Below are 16,635 nucleotides of genomic sequence, written 5' to 3'. Positions count from 1 at the left end.
GAAAAACACTCATTAATATGTTAATATGCCTTTGTGGGTTATCTTATCATTTCTTGGGAAAAGACCATTTCTTTACTTTTAAAAGGTGATTTGCCTATGCGTGCATTTCTAGCCTTCCACATACATTTATAATTTAATTATTTATTACTTTTAAAGAGTTTATTGAGTTCCTACAGAAGTTCAAATAAATTTTGATAGTATTAGGTTTAGACGTTAGTTTCGGCCAAACATATATATTTATAATATAAGTAATGCTATTCAGGAAAATGATATATCACATGTCTGTATTCGCTGCAACATTTTTAAGTGTTCTTTATTGGATTAAAACGTTTCTTCAAATGGTGCTGGTTCAACTGGAGGTCAGCATGCAGAAGAATGCGAATTGATCCATCCTTGTCTCCTTGTACTAAGCTCAAATCCAAATGGATCAAGGACCTCCACATAAAGCCAGACACTCTGAAGCTAATAGAAAAGAAACTGGGGAAGACCCTTGAGGACATCGGTATAGGGAGAAAGTTTCTGAACAGAACACCAATAGCATATGCTCTAAGATCAAGAATTGACAAATGGGACCTCATAAAATTACAAAGTTTCTGTAAGGCAAAGGACACCATCAAAAGGACAAATCAGCAACCAACAAATTGAGAAAAGATCTTCACCAATCCTACATCAGATAGAGGGCTAATATCCAATATATATAAAGAACTCAAGAATTTAGACTCCAGAAAACCAAACAAACCTATTAAAAAATGGTGTACAGAGTTAAACAAAGAATTCTCACCTGAAGAACTTCGGATGGCAGAGAAACACCTTAAAAAATGCTCAACTTCATTAGTCATTAGGGAAATGCAAATCAAAACTACCCTGAGATTTCACCTTACACCAGTCAGAATGGCTAAGATTAAAAATTCAGGAGACACAGGTGTTGGTGAGGATGTGGAGAAAGAGGAACACTTCTCCACTGCTGGTGGGGTTGCAAATTGGTACAACCACTCTGGAAAGCAGTCTGGAGGTTCCTCCGAAAGCTGGGCACCTCACTTCCAGAAGATCCTGCTATACCACTCCTGGGCATATACCCAGAGGATTCCCTACCATGTAATAAGGATACATGCTCTACTATGTTCATAGCAGCCCTATTTATAATTGCCAGATGCTGGAAAGAACCCAGGTATCCCTCAACAGAAGAGTGGATGCAAAAAATGTGGTATATCTACACAATGGAGTACTATTCAGCCATTAGAAACAATGAATTCATGAAATTCTTAGGCAAATGGATGGAGCTAGAGAACATCATACTAAGTGAGGTAACCCAGACTCAAAAGGTGAATTATGGTATGCACTCACTGATAAGTGGATATTAACCTAGAAAACTGGAATACCCAAAACATAATCCACACATCAAATGAGGTACAAGAAGAATGGAGGAGTGGCCCCTTGTTCTGAAAAGACTCAGTGAAGCAGTATAGAGCAAAATCAGAACAGGGAAGTGGGAAGGGTTGGGTGGGAAAACAGGGGGAGGGAAGGGGACTGATGGGACTTTCGGGGAGTGGGGGTCCAGAAAAGGGGAAATCATTTGAAATGTAAATAAATATATCAATAAATTAAAAAAATATTAAAAAAAACACAACGTTTCTTCAGAGGTATTGTCTGTATTCTTGGGACATCTCTCTAGATTTATAAAGTGTTAAAAACATTAATTATGATTATGTATGTGCTCCTGTGTGTCATAGCGCCCTCATGGAGGTCAGAGGTCAGCTTGTTGAAGTCAGTTCTCTCCTACTCCACAAGTCCAGGTGATCAAACTCGCCATCAGTCTTGGGGGTAGAGAGGTCTTTGTCCAGTCAGCAGCCTTGGTCCTCTAGGTTCTTTTTGCACTGATCTGAGATGTTTTGTTTCACATATATCTAGAAAAGTCACCTCACAAATTGAGTTTTGTAGGTAAAGTATCTTTTCTGATCCCTTATGTGGGCATGTTTTTATTTCTTTTGAGCAAATACCCAGGAGTACTCGATTCCTCCTTGTGTTATATAGAGAATGTATGTTTAACTGAAACCGCACTGCTAGTATGTTTTCTGAAATGACTAAAACCACTTTGTCCTAGCAACGGACGAGAGCTCAGGTTGTTCTATAGCTTTGTCAGCACTCGGGATCTTTTAAAGTTTAGCTATTGAAATGGGGGTATGTCGTATTTCTGACATCTATTTTCAATTTTGCAATTTGGAGTTTTCATTTGTAGAAGTTCTATTCACACCTTTTCAAATCCATTCAGCCATTTTAAGACAAGTTTTCTCCTTCCCTGTCTCTCATTCATCTTCTCTTCCTTCTGAAGTCTGCTTGTTTCTAATAGACCCCGTTTTCAGAGCAGTACAATAGAACAGGGTGAAGGCACAGAGGCCTCCCATATTCCTGCTCCCACTTGTGCACGGCCTCCTCACTGTTGACACCCCAGACCAGAGAGTTGCATTGTTACAGTCACCCACAGTGAGGCATCAGCAGCACCCACTGTCGCAGGCCCCTGTCTGTCTTGGTACTGTCCATTACGTAGGCTCTGACAGAGTTAACTACCCTGTCAGCCATTACTGTTCATCACAGAGTATTATCTATCCATCCTCTTCTCACAGTCCTAGGCTCACCATCCTTTCTACAGTGTGTATATTTTTTTTCCTTTTCCAGAATGTTCTAGATTTGGAGCCATGCACTATATAACCTTTCCAGACTGGCTTCTTCCACTCAGTAATGGATGTTATGTATATCAGCCCTCTCTCCTTTAGGAAAACATTAAAGATGGTTGGTGAGATGGATCAGTGGGTAGATGCTTGCCACAGAAACGCGGAGACCTGGACTTAAACCCAGACATCTATTGAAAAAGCGGGGCATAGTGGTATATGTCTGCATCTCCAGTGCAAGGCTCATCGGGGACAAGAGAGGATCCTTGGATCTTGTTGGTCAGCCAGCAGTGAGGGCTGCAGTGTGGACTGGGAGCAAGAGACCCTGCCTCAAAAACATGGGGTAGAAAGTGATGGGGGAGACATCCAAAGCTGACCCCTGGCTTCCAAAAAATTTTTACTGCAAGCACATGCATACATGCAATGTGTACATACATACACAGGGACGTGTGCACACACATGCACAGAAGGCAGAAGAAAAGGAGAAATCAGGAAATGTACTTTATATGTGGTATGCACTAACCTACCAGTGAAGGTATTTTCAACTCTCATTTTCTATTTTCTCAGCTTCTCTAGGTCCTGATTCCTTGTTGACTGTGAGCTTATTATTTAGACATTTATCTGAAGGAACGCTTTGAAGGTTGGCTTGGAGATGCCTTCCTTCAGATAAAGAAGGTGTTATTTGCTGTCAACCTCCCGAAGAATTACCACCCTAGGACTATTTGAACTGAATTCTCACCTTGGGGTTTTTGAAGTCAACCACACAGTTTGAATTCAGCCTGTGAACTTGAATGACTCTAACCTGAAACTACAAATTCTGTTTTCTCTCTTCTGCTCATCACAAAGCAGTTAAGTGAAGACAGAAAGGTTTCCTTGCAGTCCCCGGAGAAGTGGGTTTGCAGTCTTAACAGCAGATGTAGTGTTTAAGATTCTAGCTTTTCCTTGCAAGAAGTGGGGTGGGGGGGTGAGTCTGGGGGTGGGGGTGGAGGGAGTGGTCTCCTGCTATATACACTTTTGCCCCTGAAGGAGCCTCCGGGGTTTGTGATCTCCTCTCACGAAAAGCAGGAAGAAAGTGGATTTTGGACAAGGAATCAGCATTCTGTACAGCAAACACAATCTTAAATAAAAAGCCCATTAGTATCACAGACACAACCACGCTGGAAAATGAGAGGAAACAAGGGGCAGGAGCAGCCGCCAGTCCGTGAGGGCTTAACCGGAAGATGGAGTGAGTAGGCACTTAGGTCTCAGGACCCTCCTTTACCATTAAGATTCAATGACCATTTCCTCATCCTAGAGCAGTCGCTGTGTCTGTTGTGGCTTGTAGGGGTCAACCAGCCACACATTTAATTCATATAGTGATACATATTCCCCCTGAAGATACAGCACGAGACTCTGGGTTCTTGCATTCCGGCACCGTAAAACCGCTGCAATCTGGACAGAGATATTGCTGGCGTGCATAAGAAAGAGCAAAGAGGAGTACCCTGCAAGTCAGTGTGAGCAAACACCTAGAACTGTCAGTCACTCCCAGTGCTGACAGAGCTGCCTTGTGCTTGCTCTTGCGGACGATGCTCTGCAAGAATTCTTGCTGTCTGTTCTAGTCCATTTTGCATTGCTCTAACAATATACCCAAGGCTGTACTTCCCAAGAAAACAAGTTTATTTGTCTCACAGTTCTTGGAGAGGCAAGAAATGGAAAGATCAGGTACCTACAACTGGGCTTTGTGCCATAAAACCTTGCATGGAAGGAATTATTATAAGGTGAGAATGCAGAGAGAGAGAGAGAGAGAGAGAGAGAGAGAGAGAGAGAGAGAGAGACAGAGAGACAGAGAGACACAGAGACAGAGAGACACAGAGACACACACACACAGAGACAGAGACAGAGACAGACACAGACACACACACACACACACAGAGAGATAGAGATAGATAGATAGATAGATAGATAGAGAGAGAGAGAGAGAGAGAGAGAGAGAGAGAGAGAAATCGATCCAGTGAAAGCTAACTAGCATTATTACAACCTGCTCTTGTGGAAACCAATTCAGTCCTTTGAGACTTAACCCACCCCTATGAAATGGGCATTAATCTCTCCAAGGGCAATGCTCCCCGGTGATTTAAACACCTCCTAATGGCCTTACCTATTAAAGGTTCCACCCCGCTCAGTATCATTATATGGAGGACTGATTCTCCAGCACACGAGTCTTTAGGGAGCAGACCATATCCACATCACAGCACTGTCTTAGGAACTCATTAAGATAAGTTACTAGGTGCAGAATCATGGGGGAAATGTAGACTGACTTCAATTTGGAGAGGTATTACTGAATTTTTCCTCAGTTACTCTCTCCTCAGCAGAGTGTGGGAGTTCCCTTCCCCTAATACCCAGCCAACTCTGGTTATAATTAATTAAAAAAAAAAAAACCTGTGCTCATCTACTAGCTGAAATATTGTTTTAATTTCCACTTGTGTTATTACCAGTGAGGTTGAACATCCTTTTTCAATTTGTTTTTCTTCTCTAATTTCTTTGTGCGTGCTCTTTGCAAATTCTTCCATTAGGGTAGGTTCCCCCCCAACCCCCCACCCCCGCTTTTGATTTGCAAGAGCTATTTTTACATTGTAGATATGTGTCTGTGGTTGATGGCTGATTGGTGTCCTGCTTGAGATCTCAGAGTTATTCCAGATGAAGTTACCGGAACTCGGTCATTGTTCCACTGTCTCCATACTCACTCTCCTCTTCTCCCCTTGCTTCAACCACACCGCTCCAGGGATGGCTGGCAGCATTGGAAGCAGCCCAGAGGACTGGATACCCTGACATAATGGAGTCTCCAGGGAACCCAGGAATCCTATAAAAGGACCTAGCCCTGCTTTGGATGACAAATGTGAGAGATGCTCATGCCCACAGCTCTGCTTTGCAGGGTGCAGGGGAGATAGATGTACTGTCATTTTCTTTAAAGAAATTTCCTGTTGAGACTCAGTTATCTTCTTTCTTTCTCTTGGGAACGTTTTGTTAAATCATGTTAGCTAAGATTTCACTCAGAGTTGTATTCCTTTAACATTTTTGTCTCTGCATCTCACTGGATTAAAAAAAAGCACACACACACACACACACACACACACACACACACACACACACAAACACACACACAGCCAGTCAGTGGTGGTGTACACCTTTAGGCCCAGCACTAGAGAGGCAGAGACAGGCATATCTCTGAATTCCAGGCCAGCCTGGGCTACAGAGCCAGTTCGAGGACAGGCAGAGCTACTCAGAGAAGCCCTGTCTTAGAAAAGGAAAACAAAACAAAATACAAAGCAAAAAAATCTCAGGTGATCTGGCTGTCCACAAGGGACAGGTTGCAAATGTTTTCCCTAATTTAATTTTATTTTAGCAAGTACATGACCTTTGGCCGTCTAAGGAAAATGCTGTTGAGCTTTAACTATTTAGAAACAATCCTTATTATGTTTTTATAAGTTAGGATGTACTTGTCTGCCGATAGCAGAATTCACAACAGAGGCACTTAGACCCTCACCAAATGCATCAGTTCACATAAAAGGATATCAAGTGGTCAAATGGAGTCTTGGATGGTCCCATGTTTTTTATTAGTAAACTCTGTGGAGGTTCTTGATCCACTTGGAGTTGAGCTTAGTACAAGGAGATAAGAATGGATCAATTCCCATTCTTCTGCATGCTGACCTCCAGTTGAACCAGCACCATTTGTTGAAAAGGCTATCTTTTTTTCCACTGGATGTTTTCAGCTCCTTTGTCAACGATCAAGTGACCATAGGTGTGTGGGTTCATTTCTGGGTCTTCAATCCTATTTGATTGATCCACTTGCCTGACATTGTACCAATACCATGCAGTTTTTATCACTATTGCTCTGTAGTAATGTTTGAGGTCTGGGATACTGATTCCCCCAGAAGTTCTTTTACTGTTGAGAATAGTTTTAGCTATCCTGGGTTTTTTGTTATTCCAGATGAATTTGAGAATTGCTCTTTCTAACTCTATGAAGAACTGAGTTGGGATTTTGATGGGTATTGCATTGAATCTATATATTGCTTTTGGCAAGATGGCTATTTTAACTATATTAATTCTGCCAATCCATGAACATGGAAGATTTTTCCATTTTCTGAGGTCTTCTTCGATTTCCTTCTTCAGAGATCTGAAGTTCTTGTCGTATAGGTCTTTCACTTGTTTGGTTAGAGTTACCCCAAGATACTTTATGCTATTTGTGGCTATTGTGAAGGGGGTCATTTCCATAATTTCTTTCTCAGTCTGCTTATCCTTTGAATATATAAAGGCTACTGATTTGCTTGAGTTGATTTTGTAGCCAGCCACTTTGCTGAAGTTGTTTATCAGCTGTAGGAGCTCCACATAAAACCTGACACACTGAAACTAATAGGAAAGAAACTGGGGAAGACCCTTGAGGACATGGGCACAGGGGAAAAGTTCCTGAACAGAACACCAATAGCTTATGCTCTAAGATCAAGAATTGACAAATAGGACCTCATAAAATTACAAAGTTTCTGTAAGGCAAAGGACACTGTCAAAAGGATAAAACGTCAATAGATTGGGAAAGGATCTTCACCAACCCTAAATCTGACAGAGGGCTAATATCTAATATATACAAAGAACTCAAGAAGGTAGACCCCAGAGAACCAAATAACGCTATTAAAAAGAGGGGTACAGAGCTAATCAAAGAATTTTCACATGAAGAACTTCCGGATGGCTGAAAAGCACCTTAAGAAACGTTCAACATCATTAATCATTAGGGAAATGCAAATCAAAACAACCCTGAGATTTCACCTCACATCAGTCAGAATGGCTAAGGTTAAAAACTCAGGAGACAGCAGGTATTGGTGAGGATGTGGAAAAAGAGGAACACTCCTCCATTGCTGGTGGGATTGCAAGATGGTACAACCACTTTGGAAATCATTCTGGCTGTTCCTCAGAAATCTGAGCATGACACTTCCAGAGGACCCTGCTATACGACTCCTGGGCATATACCCAGAGGATTCTCTAGCACGCAATAAGGACACATGCTCCACTATGTTTATAGCAGCCCTATTTGTAGTAGCCAGAAGCTAGAAAGAACCCAGGTGTCCCTCAATGGAGGAATGGATACAAAAAATGTGGTATATTTATACAACTATAAGTACTATTCAGCCATTAGAAACCCTGAATTCATGAAATTCTTAGACAAATGGATGGAGCTGGAGAACATCATACTAAGTGAGGCAACCCAGTCTCAAAAGATCAATCATGGTATGCACTCACTGATAAGTGGATATTAGCCTAGAAACTTGGAATACCCAAGACATAATCCACATATTAAATGATGTCCAAGAAGAATTGAGGAGTGGCCCCTGGTTTTGGAAAGACTCAGTGCAGCAGTGTTGGGGAATACCAGAACAGGGAAATGTGAAGGGGTGGATGGGAGAACAGGGGGAGGGAAGAAGGCTTATGGGACTTTTGGGGAGTAGGGAGCCAGTAAGGGGAAATCATTTGAAATGTAAATAAAGAATATATCAAATAAAATAAAGAGAACTGGGAACATAAAAAAAAAGTAACCTCTGAAAGCTGATGTTACTTGTAGTTAGAGGCTGCCTTCCAGAGATGGTGATTCTTCCGTCAGCCTTGCTCACATTCAGAGGCAAAGGGAGAGAGAGAGAGAGGAGAGAGGGAGAGAGAGAGAGAGAGAGAGAGAGAGAGAGAGAGAGAGAGAGAGAGAGAGAGTCTTGTTTGACTTGTGTCTGCTGAGAAAGCTTTCTCAGAACTTCCTATTACACATTTCACATGTCTCAGGTGGTGCAAGCTTCCCATCTATGAAGCCATTAGGAGAGGTTTTCTGTACTCAGACTTTATCAAGGGTCCTCAGGGAGTGGTCCCAGGCTACCAATACTAGTCCTTTGAGGTGAAACTCAGAACTCAGAGACCCATCTCAAAATACTCAGTCAGAAATACTGTATGAGTTTCTTTGTCACTGTGATAAAATACCTGAAGGAAACAGCTTAGGGAAGGAAAGATGGATTCTGATTCATGGATCAGGGGATATGGCCGATCATGGGCAGGAAATGCACAGCCATGGTCAGCTCTTAGCTGGTACAACAGTAACATGAGGTGGCTGGTTATCTTGCTGTTGGCTGTCAAGGATCCGAGGGATCTATAACCTATAAGGTCTGTTTTCTAGAGACCTATGTATTCCAGTTAAGCCCCACCTCCTAAAGGCTCCACAGTCTCCCAAAACAGCACCACCATCGGGGGACCACATCTCCAAACACACAAATCTATAGGGAACATTTTACATTGAGATCATAACAGCGGCTCCACACGTGCTTCTGATGAAGGGGCACATTGAGATACATTTGCTTCCCATAAGAACTAGGTCATTGTTGAGAGAACTGGGTAGGAGAGGGGATGAGGAGGGGGACATGGATGGCGCTATCAGGGGTGGGGCGTGGGTGTTAAAGGGAGGGCTGGGAGTGAGAATAGAAATGGGTGACAGGTTGTCTCTGTAAGTAGCTGCAGGTCTGGGACAGGACAGGGGAGGATACAGGGAGCCTTCACACATGGGCACGTGTACACACACACACACACACACACACACACACATGGGGGGGCGGGGAAGGCTTAGGCAGACATATAGTGCTCATGATTTTACACTTGCTTTTTGTGTTTAATTGGTCTGGGAGATCATTCATGCCAATGCCTATTAATCTTCCTATTTATAACAGCTATTCTTTTACACAAACATTACACTATTTATTCAATGGGTCTCCTGTTGAAGCACCTTTGAGCCATTCTACCGTCTTGCAAACAGGACTGCAGTGACTGTCTGTGTCCATTGATCTTTGTGTGTGGGGAGATAGGTAGAGGTCGAATTTATGGCTTATACAACAATCATTTAAAATTTTGCTTGGTGTGGAGGTGCCATACCTGTAATCCCAGTACCCTGGGAGCAGGGACAGGCAGAACTCTGAGAGTTCGAGGCCACCCTGGTCTATATAGTGAGTTGCAGGCAGACAGGGCTATACAGTGAAACTCTGCCTTTTAACAAAAAAAGTTCCCCAGTAAAATGGCGCCAGTTTGCTATCCTGCTGTGAATCCATGAATGTTCTTGTCACACTGAGTGTTAAACCATGCTTAAGTTATGTGACAAACAAAACTATTGTTATTTTAAGGTACATCTATTTATTTGTTACACATTTTTCTTAGTTATGGAGAAAGTTGGCCATTTTTAAATAGAATTTATGCTTTGTCTTTTTTCTAGGCATTGGTCTCACACAAATTGAATGTATAGGCTTTTCTTGAAGGATCCTGGCTTTCGTATCACGCAAGGGAACATCTCGGCACCGCGCCAGGAAGGTGACTTGCTGACTGGATGGATGTTACATCCAGATCTCCGAACCAACAGTGGTCAAGGTGAACTGTGCAGCTTATCCAAAACTTTTCAGGGACACATTTCTTGGGTGCACCGTGATTCATGTGTATATCTTTCCCACCCACGTACCCCTGAAAAGGGGAGCAATCAAGGCTGGCTTCATTTCTGAGAGTTTGGTGGAGGGCAAGGTACAGGACAGCTCTAGGCTGCCTGGGTTCTGGTGGAATCCCCTGCAGGTCCCCATGCTCTCCCTAATGTTGTTTGTCTCCCATGCCTGCCACCTAGTTGATCCTCTGAAGGCTGCTTTCAAATACCAGCTCCTCTGGGTCTTGTTAAAATACTTTATCAATGTCCATCTTTCCCAGCAGGGGTGACCTTTGCCTCGCCTTTGCTGTCACTACCTGACTTGGATAACCTCCAAAGGCAGGTTGCCATGGCAATCGCATTCAGCCCAACCAAATCTGGCTTCTGTATCTTATTAAATGTTCCCTAAAAAGGAAATCACACCGTTCATACGGAGCAGTAATGTTTAGCGGCCCATCTTCCTCCTGTCTCCCAGCCAAGCTCGGGCCAGTCTGTCCACTGTAGGGAGTTGACTGGTCGCCCTCCTGACTTCCCTTCTTCCTAATCTCGGTTGTCATGGTAAGTACTTAGGTTCTAGGAGGGGAGACAATGGGAGGGGGTGGCTATGGCAAATGTCAATCTGCCACTCAAAAGACAGTTTTACAGCACCAATCCAACAGCACTAGCAAACATCAGGATCAGGTGCATAATGAGGCCGCGTTAGAGACACTGATTGGAAGGATCTCCTTCTCTTCTCCATCTTTGTTTTATTGTGATACCTGCTCCCCCCAGACTGCAGCTTTCACATGGACTCTCATTAAATCCGAGCAGATAATCTACTGCTCTCTGCTCCGGGAGAGGAGTGGGCACACCCAATGGTTGCTGGTGACTTCCTGGAGCTTTTCAGGTTTCCACCCCTGATTAGCATAGAGGGGAGGGCCAGAGACACTCCACACCTACAGAGCCTGCAGAAGGGCTTGGGCTCTCTGTCCCCTCCCCACAACAGCCAGTCTAGGGAAAGAGAAGAATCAGAAGCAAGGTATATATCTTAGAGCAATAACGTTTAGTGGCCTCCATGGAATCGGTTTGTCAGTGACCCTGACCTCTGTAGGCAGCGATCCCAAGTTTGCCTCGAATGGAGGGGAGATCTGACCTTCTGGGTGGAACACAGAGAAAAGGAGTATGTGGTAGGGAGAGAAGAGACTGGTAGAGTGAGGGCATCACGTCCTTCTGGATGGCCTTTCCCACTGGGGAAGTCTGCTGGGGTGGCCACGATGAAGATGGGCTTGGAGGGTACTACACTCAGTCCTCAGACTGCAGGGCCTAGACGTCCCAGAACAAGATGCTGGCAGGTTAGGCTCCTCCCGAGGCCTCTCTGCTTGCTTTGGAGAGGCTGTGCCCGGATGCCACCAGATCCTGTTTTTCCACATGTGCAAACCTGTATCTTAGTCTCCTCTTATAGGCACTCCAGAAGGTCAGGGCAGTCTTTCCTAGCCTAAGGAGATAGTGAGATCTTACAGAAAACCCCAGCTTCTGCCCCGAAGCTACTGGAAAGGAGGCTGTAGGCTCTGTCTCCTAGACATTGAAGGCTCAGAAACCTTGGCCTCATTTTCTGTCAGAGATCCTTGTACTTAGACATCTTGTTGATACATGAGGGCCAGGTGGCAGTCTAAGACATCATGGCCATCCGTTCTTTGTGTAATAATGGGAGGGAGCAGAGCTGACCGCTGTGGAGAAGTGGGTGGAGCAGTGTATCAGCCTCTGGTGCTTACCCAGGGGACTCAGAACATGTCACTGCTGCAGAGTGAAGCAACCAACTTGGCTAAGAGGAATGAGTAGAAGAGTGCCCAAGTCCTCATGTCACGAGGTCACTCCTCCCCCATTCCTTTTGCGTCACTCACTTGAACGTCACTCACTTGAACGTCACTCACTTGAACGTCACTCACTTGAACATATTTACAAGCACTGAGTTGGGTCCTAAAACAACACCTCCTCTGGAAATAGGAATATGGCAGTTACTCCTCTCTCCTCAGGGGAGAAGAGAGAGACTGGGGGATCTCCCCGTTGGCTTTGCCTGCCTTGGAGCCGGTGCTGCTGGTTGTGATGACGCAGTAGCTAGATTCTCTGAGCTTCTAAGTCTCAATGTGTGATAGACACTGCACGGGGGATTTTATGGAAACCTCCCCATCCAGGCCCTAGGGATTTATATTAATGACTTCTCTCATTGCTATGACAAAATACCGTACAAAAGCAATGTAAGGGAAGAAAGATTTTTTTTTTTTTTGGTTTTTTGGTTTGTTTTGGTTAATTGTTTTGAAAGGGATGCAGTCAACTGGGGCGGGAAGGTATAGTAGTGGGAACCTGAGGTTGGTTACTTTGTATCCACGGTTGGGAAGGAAAAAGAAAGGGAGAGTGAGGGGAAGAGGAAGGGGAAGGGGAGGGAGAGGGAGAGGGAGCCCAATGCTTATCTTATTCTCTCTTTTGTACTTAATCTAGGAGCCCAGCTCATGGGACAGTGATGCCCACATTCAGTCTTCCCTCTTCAGTTAAACCTCTTTGAAAATGTCACCTCAGACATGTCTGCAAGAGTGGGTCAAACCTAGGAAATTAAGATTGAAACAGAAAAAATGCCCTATCAGTGACAGAAGCCACACTCTGACTCCCCAGGTTGACAGAGGGACCCCAAGAACCCTGGAGTGCCTGTCCTGAGTATTTGATAGAAGAAGGCACCAACAGCAATGATTCTGGGTTTCCCAGGAGGTAAAGACAGAAGTGGCTAAGCGTTCATAGAGAGCAGCCCTGCTGTGCGATATGTGTGTGTGCTTGTGTGTGTGTGTGTGTGAGCTTGTGTGTGTGTGCATGCATGTACATATACTTGTACATTCTCATTGTCCATTCGGCTCCGGGTAGGGCCCCATTTATCTCCACCATGACTACAGCTTTTTTGTATACAACTGGTCTAAGCTCAAACCATCTTTCTGAACCTGCAGAGAAGTGAGTTCATCACTGGGGCTGCTAGGACCTCCAATAGTGTGCCATCAGGTTTTAAAATGTGAACAGTTTCAATCCTTGATAACTTCTGTATGCCTGAGACCACCCCGTCCTCTAGACACAAAGAATGGCATCAAACCGCAGCTCCTGGTAAAGCCTGCCTGGCTCTGACCGCATTATCAGGAAGGCCAGGAATCCCAGGCAGAAAACATTTTAGGAAAGATTTGTTTTTATTTGTATGTGTGTTGTGTGTGTGTGTGGGGGGGGGCATGCGTGCACTTGCCCGAGTTGACAGTTGGCTTCAAGGAAAAGATGACATCCCCACTACTGTATACTGTCATCATGTAGTCCCCAGGACTGGGCCACCTCCCCAGGGAAGTGAAGGAATCCTACACTGGCTCAGTTGGACTTTTTCCTGACCCCGTGAAATGACGGCTTCACAATGAAACAAACTTGACTTCTGATGCAACGAAGCCATCTTTGTTACTGGCCTGCAACACTGAGGAATATGATTCCTGCCTCCTGTTCACATTACAGGAAAGGCCTTTTTCTTCAGGAGGCAGAGCTCTGGGCTTGCTTGCAAACTGGTCATTGGAAAAGTGGGGAGAAGCTGGTCTTAGCTAGGGATTTAGGGGTGTGGGCTTGTATGGGGGTAAGGTCAGAGTGTGACCAGAAGGAACATGATGCATCAGAGGATTCTGCTAGGCCTCTCATCTCTGGAAGGGAGTAAGCAGACAGTGGTCAGAGTCTCAGCATAGGGTAAATTGCCATGGACGTGGGCTTTCTGAAGCAAATTTTCTTTTAAAAGAAAGAGATGGCTCTGCGCGTGGGCAGCCTGCTGCGTGTGCCCTCTCGCTGGGATCAGCCTGGTGCTGTGTCTTCTACTTCATATTTCTTCTTTATTTTTCCATCTGTGCCTAAGAGACTCGCCCACACTGGCGCTTGCTGGGTCAGGCACTGACAAATTACTCCTCAATGGAGAACTGTAATACACATGATATGATATAGGGGAACCTGAAATAAATTGTGCTAAGACTCATACGGTGTGACAGAATATATGTGACACACACACACAACACACACATACACACATACACACACACATACACACACACATACACACACATACACACACACATACACACATACACACACATACACACACATACACACATATACACACATACACACACACATACACACACACACACACATATACACACACATACACACACACACACACACACACACACACACACACACACACACACACTTTCTAGCCAAGAAAGCTACTGCTACATTCCCAAGGAATCCACATTTTGTTCTTTGTTTTTCCTTTTGGAATTCTTGAGTCAGGGTCTCACTGTGTAGCTCAAACTTGCGGTCCTCCTGCCTCAGTCTCCCTAGTACCACCATGCTTAGCTCTCATGGCTTTGTTTCTCATACTCTTTGTTTCATGTGTGTGACATGTTTGGGTTCGCATTTGCACATAGGACACAGGGTACAGACAGGTGTCTCCATTCATTCTTCCCCCCTCACGGTTTTGAGATCCAGTTGCCGTCAGCGTAGGGACTGGTTGATCCATTTAGACTGCCTGGCCAGTGAGCTCTGGGAAGAACCCAGTCTCCACCTCCCTAGAGCTAGCGTTCTTGGCTTGGACCACTACGTCCGGCTTGAGATCATTGTTAAAGCGTCTGTCTGGAGATCAGGACTGAGGCCCTCATGCTTAGGTGACGAGTACTTTACTGAGTGAGTCATTTCTCCAGCCCCTCTGGTTTATTTCACTGAGAATGAACACTAGAACTCCAGCTCACCCTTTAATACCCTTCCCCTTCCCACCTGGTCTAGAAAGCAGCACATAGGAAGCATGCAGTGTTTCCCACAACCTCCTTCAAATTCAGCAGTGAGCAGGGCATGATCCAGCCCCTTGCCTTAGTCCCACCACCCGACCAAAGGTTCCCACAATGCTGCCTCTTACAAGTGATGCGAGGCTGGGCTCCCTTCCACTCCTGGATGCCATACTTCATCTAACACGTGTCCTTATAAAGATCATTTTTAGCGACAGGTGTGATAGCTTTCCAAAACAGCTCTGCTTTCTAACAAGAAGCAGAGGAATAGGTAGCCGTGACTGAGCCTACCAGAATCTTTGCAGCTGTTAGGTGAACAGGGATCTAAAATAGTTGGTTTCCAATAATGATGGCGGGAGCCCTGACTCTCCCTAGAGTCCTAAGTATTTGTTTTCAGGAGCAGAGGAAAGCTAGGAGATTGCCACCCCCTTCGCATGGAGGGATTTTGTCAGTTTTATTTGTGGAGGAAGGTTGCTGAAATAGATCTAAACACCATGTGACTAAGCAATCAATGATGGGTCTAAGAAGCAGCAGCCTTCACCCTAGGGAAGACTGGAAGGTTGGGGTATTTTGCCCTGGTGTTGGGTTTTAGGACACTCATGTGTTGGTCTGAGTCTTAGCCAAACCTAAGGAAGCAATGTGAAGACCATCTTCTCAGTCCTGATCCTGTTGGGACTAATGCCATTGGAGTTTGAGGCGTGGTCCCATCTTCTGCTTTGAGTAAGGCTGTGGAGTAGCTGTTTTCTGTCGATCTATTTGACTGACAGACTAGACTCATTAGTAAGTCTCGCAGCAGCCCAGCCTGTCCTGAGGAGAGGTGTGGCAATTACGGAGGGCATGCTTCAGGAAAACCTAGCCACCCTTTCCCTTTCAATCTCAGACCCATGGGCTTTAGGGCAGGCCCATCAGGGTCCACACCCTACCTAGCTCCGTGAGTTTTGACAACTTGAAATTTCAGCAGATTCTCCCATAAAGTGGAGCACACAGTGTTTAGCTGCTAAGGACACCACGAGAATGGAACTGGGACACTTCACATGTAGAGAAGGGACTCACTGCATTAAGTTACCACAGCCACCATGATCATCGCTATACATTAGTGAGTTACATTCACAGTGTAGTTCAGCGGCCTGGTAAGTTGGAGGTGCACATGACATTTCAGTGTAACATATTACACTGAAGCATAATACTGTCACTCAACAATGAACTCCCGAACTCACACCCTCACTGCATTCAGGAGGGCAAGGTCTGAGGTGACAGGGAGGGTCTTTAGGGGTTTATGGTTTTCTGCAAGGGCATGAACTTCTTTCCTACTCACAAGATGACTACATTAGGTAAGTTTTAAAAAGAGCATCTTCTTGTGCTTCCCTCTCATCGTTGACAGTATGGGGCAGGAAGGAGGCACCAGCTGTGCCCGGTGTTGTGAACCTCTTGAAGCTTGGCTCATTAGAGAAGCCAAAATGCTTAGTGGATTTCCTGAGAGAATGCTTCCAAATAACTTAACAGAGAGTGGCTTGAAAGAAGTGGAAAAAGGCATTTTGTTCTCTCAAGGAGCCTATCGAATGCTCAGTCCAAACACCCCCGTAACTAATTCATTACTTTACACCACACAGACATCTTTTAAATTAGGCAGAATACAGATGAGTCTTGTTTTGTGCCATTAATTTCAATGGTTTTACACAATATTTGAATCACTAGCTTT

General features: G+C 44.6%; 1 long non-coding RNA gene across 1 annotated transcript in view; it reads left to right on the top strand.

Annotated features, from left to right (window-relative positions):
• Positions 1-12,852, top strand: part of LOC127667551 (uncharacterized) — a 25,830-nt gene extending 12,978 nt beyond the window's left edge. The window contains exon 4 of the long non-coding RNA XR_007973897.1: positions 12,595-12,852. This is a non-coding gene — a long non-coding RNA (uncharacterized LOC127667551). The remainder of the gene's footprint in view (positions 1-12,594) is intronic.
• The last annotated feature ends 3,783 nt before the right edge of the window (positions 12,853-16,635 follow it).

This window comes from Apodemus sylvaticus, chromosome 1, assembly GCF_947179515.1.
Source record: "Apodemus sylvaticus chromosome 1, mApoSyl1.1, whole genome shotgun sequence".
Classification (NCBI taxonomy): domain Eukaryota; kingdom Metazoa; phylum Chordata; class Mammalia; order Rodentia; family Muridae; genus Apodemus; species Apodemus sylvaticus.
Note: the sequence above shows the minus strand (reverse complement) of the source record. Positions and strands in the feature narration are given on the sequence as shown.